The sequence below is a fragment of the Protomyctophum bolini genome (genome assembly GCF_963924005.1).
Source record: "Protomyctophum bolini genome assembly, chromosome: 18".
NCBI classification, from domain to species: Eukaryota; Metazoa; Chordata; class Actinopteri; order Myctophiformes; family Myctophidae; genus Protomyctophum; species Protomyctophum bolini.
The window spans coordinates 15,864,114-15,870,705 of NC_137879.1; the positions used below are offsets into that span (position 1 = coordinate 15,864,114).

General features: G+C 36.3%; 1 long non-coding RNA gene across 1 annotated transcript; it reads left to right on the forward strand.

Moving 5' to 3' along the window:
* The first annotated feature begins 1,751 nt into the window (after window positions 1–1,751).
* On the forward strand, window positions 1,752–2,329 carry LOC308332835. Its single transcript, XR_013965752.1, has 3 exons — window positions 1,752–1,805; window positions 1,959–2,113; window positions 2,252–2,329. It is a non-coding gene; the product is annotated as an uncharacterized lncRNA (long non-coding RNA).
* Window positions 2,330–6,592: the final 4,263 nt, after the last annotated feature.

Here is a 6,592-nt window from a genome sequence, read left to right on the forward strand (position 1 = left end):
GGTATTGAAATCACAACAAAAAGAGAAGACATTCGTTCAACCACACCAGTTCCAGAGCCAGATTCTACAACCGCAGATATTACTCATCCCACAAGAAGTACGGCAGCAAAAGTTTATCTCTAGTTTTATTTAAGTACTGATCTAATAGGCCTGATCTTATTTTAAGTCTTTATCTGAATTACATAAACTCTTGTTGTGGAGTCTGTGTCTGTAACAAAATAGATATTCTTTTTTCAATTAGAATAAAATAATTGAATGTTCCTATCTGTGTGCCCAGGTATTGCAATCACAACAGAAAGTGAAGGCATTCGTTCAACCACACCTGTTCCAGAGCCAGATTCTACAACTGCAGATATTTCTAGTCCCACAAGAAGTACGGCACCAAAAGTCATTCTCTAGTTTTTTTTATGTACTGATCTGAAAGGTCTGATCATATTTTAAGTGCTTATTTGAATTCCTTCAAATCTTGTATCTGTGGAGTCTGTCTGTATCAAAATATGTGATAAAAAATGGTTCAATTAGAATACTAATTGAATTTTCCTATCTGTGTCCCCAGGTATTGCAGTCACAACAGAAAGAGAAGGCACTCGTACAACCACACCAGTTTCAGAGACAGATTCTACAACCGCAGTTACTAGACTTCCTACTCATCCCACAACAAGAAGTATGGCATCAGAAGTTTATCTACATTTTATTTTAAAGATTAAATCTAGAATTGTAGAGGCATTTTCATACTGTACATGTGTGTCCGGGTATTGCAACCACAACAGTCTCTGCTGGTCCCACAATAACAAGTACGGCAAACGTTTATCCCTACTTTTATTTAAGTTTTATGTGCTGGTTCAAAGACCAGAAAGTCCATGTCTGACTACAGCCTGTAAATTTGTCAGTGAGTATTTTATAGACCATTAGAGAGAGGGTCAGGGCAGGTGTTCAAAATATAAAGTAAAACAGCATAACCTGTTGAAATATGTTCACTTTGGCTGTGGACGGCTAAATTTCAAGGTCTGGTTTTGTGCTAGGAGTGTCAGGATTTCTAACTAGAGCAGGCGTCTTCATGTTTTTCTGACCAAGGACCCTTTAGCTGAGAGAGAGATGAAGCAGGGACCCTCACATATTGTATCAAATTGTGTTTCAGATTAAACATTGTATAGGTAACTTCATTGACAACACTGTGTTTGTGTGTGTAAATGTTTTATTGATTGTTTGTTTCTACCCATTGTGCTTCATCTGTAGTTACAACACCTGCACCACCAATAGAGCCAAAGGTCTTGTTAGAATTCAAAATAACGCAAACCTTCACAAAAGACCTTGAAAACACATCCTCAGTCGCATTCCAGAACTTAGCAACCGAAGTAGCTTCAGTGGTAAGTACCATTATGATGATCCAACACCTACCAATACATTCTCCATAACTTCAGCGATTCCTCCTATCATGCATATTACTATTATATTGATCTCTGGCAAATGTATAATTATGATCATTAAAAATAACCATACTTTATGGAAATGTTTTGCTTTAATTGTAAAATTACCAAATAACTAAACAAGTTCAAATTAAAAGATTTTTAACAAATGACTGCCTCCACCTTTCAAAATGTTCTCTAGAACATTGTTATTAATTAATCAAATCTATTAATCATGAACGATGAAATTAACTAGGTGGGATACTAAGTTTTTTTTTTTACAGTTCCTGTGTAATTTTTTTTGTAATAATTTCAATGACTGAATTTCTGTTTACAGATGGACATCGTCTATAACGCAAAGTTTTCTAATTTCAATCGCACTGTTATAACCGGCTTCAGGTATGCACCAATGTAGTTATACTGTATTAAGTATATATGTTTTTAGTACATAAATATTAACGTATCATTGATTTGTACCTTTAATGTACCATAACATTTGGTAATTATTATAACATAAATGTTATAATTAATAATAATGAATCATTTTTACAGCTCGGGATCAGTAAATGTGGAGGCTGAATTAATATTCAACCAAGAGGAAAATGCAACTACACCAGATGCCTCTTCTGTGGCTAGTACTCTTGTTGAGGCTGCATCCAGCTCTAATTTCTCCCTTCCTGTGAACACGTCAACTATTGTTGTCACGGGTAAGAATTGTCGACTCAACCGATACTAGCTCACAGTGTTGTTCTTTAATGACCTGTTTAATGGTATTTTTTCTTCCTTGTTATTAATTATATATCATGGCCTGCGTTGATATTGATATGAAAGTTTTATTTTTACAGTGGTTTTGCCGCCAACTCAAGCACCCACTACAGCAGCACCTTTAACAACAATCACCACAGATTCACCAGCAGGTACAATTTCATCAAAGCAAATTGAAACTGTACTTCCAATGTATAAAACATCTAATGAATTAACTGGATTATTATAATAAAATAATTGAATGTTCCTATCTGTGTGCCCAGGTATTGCAATCACAACAGAAAGTGAAGGCATTCGTTCAACCACACCTGTTCCAGAGCCAGATTCTACAACTGCAGATATTTCTAGTCCCACAAGAAGTACGGCACCAAAAGTCTTTCTCTGGTTTATTTTATGTACTGATCTGAAACGTCTGAACATATTTTAAGTGCTTATTTGAATTTCATCAAATCTTGTATCTGTGGAGTCTGTGTCTGTAACAAAATATGTGATAAGAAATGGTTCAATTAGAATACTAATTGAATTTTCCTATCTGTGTCCCCAGGTATTGCAGTCACAACAGAAAGAGAAGGCACTCGTACAACCACACCAGTTTCAGAGACAGATTCTACAACCGCAGTTACTAGACTTCCTACTCATCCCACAACAAGAAGTACGGCATCAGAAGTTTATCTACATTTTATTTTAAAGATTAAATCTAGAATTGTAGAGGCATTTTCATATTGTACATGTGAGTCCAGGTATTGCAACCACAACAGTCTATGCTGGTCCCACAATAACAAGTACGGCAAACGTTTATCCCTATTTTTATTTTAAGTTTTATGTGCTGGTTCAAAGACCAGAAAGTCCATGTCTGACTACAGCCTGTAAATTTGTCAGTGAGTATGTTACAGACCATTAGAGAGAGGGTCAGGGCAGGTGCTCAAAAGTCAAAATATAAAGTAAAACAGCATAACCTGTTGAAATATGCTCACTTTGGCTGTGGACGGCTACATTTCAAGGTCTGGTTTTGTGCTAGGAGTGTCAGGATCTCTAACTAGAGCAGGCGTCTTCATGTTTTTCTGACCAAGGACCCTTTAGCTGAGAGAGAGATGAAGCAGGGACCCTCACTACATAATATTGTATCAAATTGTGTTGCAGATTAAACATTGTATAGGTAACTTCATTGACAACACTGTGTTCGTGTTGTGTAAATTAATGTTTTATTGATTGTTTGTTTACACAATATTTTCCATTTACAGTATATGTTGGATTCTTGTACGTGTAGCCTCATGTGCCTGTAACAAAATAGGATATCAACATTGTTCAATAGTAATTGAATGTCTCAATCTGTGTGCCCAGGTATTGAAATCACAACAAAAAGAGAAGACATTCGTTCAACCACACCAGTTCCAGAGCCAGATTCTACAACCGCAGATATTACTCATCCCACAAGAAGTACGGCAGCAAAAGTTTATCTCTAGTTTTATTTAAGTACTGATCTAATAGGCCTGATCTTATTTTAAGTCTTTATCTGAATTACATAAACTCTTGTTGTGCAGTCTGTGTCTGTAACAAAATAGATATAATTTTTTCAATTAGAATAAAATAATTGAATGTTCCTATCTGTGTGCCCAGGTATTGCAATCACAACAGAAAGTGAAGGCATTCGTTCAACCACACCTGTTCCAGAGCCAGATTCTACAACTGCAGATATTTCTAGTCCCACAAGAAGTACGGCACCAAAAGTCTTTCTCTAGTTTATTTTATGTACTGATCTGAAACGTCTGAACATATTTTAAGTGCTTATTTGAATTTCATCAAATCTTATATCTGTGGAGTCTGTGTCTGTAACAAAATATGTGATAAGAAATGGTTCAATTAGAATACTAATTGAATTTTCCTATCTGTGTCCCCAGGTATTGCAGTCACAACAGAAAGAGAAGGCACTCGTACAACCACACCAGTTTCAGAGACAGATTCTACAACCGCAGTTACTAGACTTCCTAGTCATCCCACAACAAGAAGTACGGCATCAGAAGTTTATCTACATTTTATTTTAAAGATTAAATCTAGAATTGTAGAGGCATTTTCATATTGTACATGTGAGTCCAGGTATTGCAACCACAACAGTCTCTGCTGGTCCCACAATAACAAGTACGGCAAACGTTTATCCCTATTTTTATTTTAAGTTTTATGTGCTGGTTCAAAGACCAGAAAGTCCATGTCTGACTACAGCCTGTAAATTTGTCAGTGAGTATGTTACAGACCATTAGAGAGAGGGTCAGGGCAGGTGCTCAAAAGTCAAAATATAAAGTAAAACAGCATAACCTGTTGAAATATGCACACTTTGGCTGTGGACGGCTACATTTCAAGGTCTGGTTTTGTGCTAGGAGTGTCAGGATTTCTAACTAGAGCAGGCGTCTTCATGTTTTTCTGACCAAGGACCCTTTAGCTGAGAGAGAGATGAAGCAGGGACCCTCACTACATATTGTATCAAATTGTGTTGCAGATTAAACATTGTATAGGTAACTTCATTGACAACACTGTGTTCGTGTTGTGTAAATTAATGTTTTATTGATTGTTTGTTTACACAATATTTTCCATTTACAGTATATGTTGGATTCATGTACGTGTTGCCTCATGTGCCTGTAACAAAATAGGATATCAACATTGTTCAATAGTAATTGAATGTCTCAATCTGTGTGCCCAGGTATTGAAATCACAACAAAAAGAGAAGACATTCGTTCAACCACACCAGTTCCAGAGCCAGATTCTACAACCGCAGATATTACTCATCCCACAAGAAGTACGGCAGCAAAAGTTTATCTCTAGTTTTATTTAAGTACTGATCTAATAGGCCTGATCTTATTTTAAGTCTTATAAAGCTTCTGAGTTGTAAATACTTAAAGAAGTGTGTACGGGGTAAATTGTATTTAGCAGCTAGTTCATCAAAAGAGAATAGATTCCCCTTTTTGTCAAAAACATCCTTCCATTGTTTAATCCCTTGCTTGGCCCATATCTTGAAGCCCCCATCCGCCCTTATTTTAAGTCTTTATCTGAATTACATAAACTCTTGTTGTGCAGTCTGTGGCTGTAACAAAATGGATATAATTTTTTCAATTAGAATAAAATAATTGAATGTTCCTATCTGTGTGCCCAGGTATTGCAATCACAACAGAAAGTGAAGGCATTCGTTCAACCACACCTGTTCCAGAGCCAGATTCTACAACTGCAGATATTTCTAGTCCCACAAGAAGTACGGCACCAAAAGTCTTTCTCTAGTTTATTTTATGCACTCATCTGAAACGTCTGATCATATTTTAAGTGCTTATTTGAATGTCATCAAATCTTGTATATGTGGAGTCTGTGTCTGTAACAAAATATGTGATAAAAATGGTTCAATTAGAATACTAATTGAATTTTCCTATCTGTGTCCCCAGGTATTGCGGTCACAACAGAAAGAGAAGGCACTCGTACAACCACACCAGTTTCAGAGACAGATTCTACAACCGCAGTTACTAGACTTCCTACTCATCCCACAACAACAAGTACGGCATCAGAAGTTTATCTACATTTTATTTTAAAGATTAAATCTAGAATTGTAGAGGCATTTTCATACTGTACATGTGTGTCCAGGTATTGCAACCACAACAGTCTCTGCTGGTACCACAATAACAAGTACGGCAAACGTTTATCCCTACTTTTATTTTAAGTTTTATGTGCTGGTTCAAAGACCAGAAAGTCCATGTCTGACTACAGCCTGTAAATTTGTCAGTGAGTATTTTATACACAATTAGAGAGAAGGTCAGGGCAGGTGCTCAAAATATAAAGTAAAACAGCATAACCTGTTGAAATATGCTCACTTTGGCTGTGGACGGCTAAATTTCAAGGTCTGGTTTTGTGCTAGGAGTGTCAGGATTTCTAACTAGAGCAGGCGTCTTCATGTTTTTCTGACCAAGGACCCTTTAGCTGAGAGAGAGATGAAGCAGGGACCCTCACATATTGTATCAAATTGTGTTTCAGATTAAACATTGTATAGGTAACTTCATTGACAACACTGTGTTTGTGTGTGTAAATGTTTTATTGATTGTTTGTTTCTACCCATTGTGCTTCATCTGTAGTTACAACACCTGCACCACCAATAGAGCCAAAGGTCTTGTTAGAATTCAAAATAACGCAAACCTTCACAAAAGACCTTGAAAACACATCCTCAGTCGCATTCCAGAACTTAGCAACCGAAGTAGCTTCAGTGGTAAGTACCATTATGATGATCCAACACCTACCAATACATTCTCCATAACTTCAGCGATTCCTCCTATCATGCATATTACTATTATATTGATCTCTGGCAAATGTATAATTATGATCATTAAAAATAACCATACTTTATGGAAATGTTTTGCTTTAATTGTAAAATTACCAAATAACTAAACAAGTTC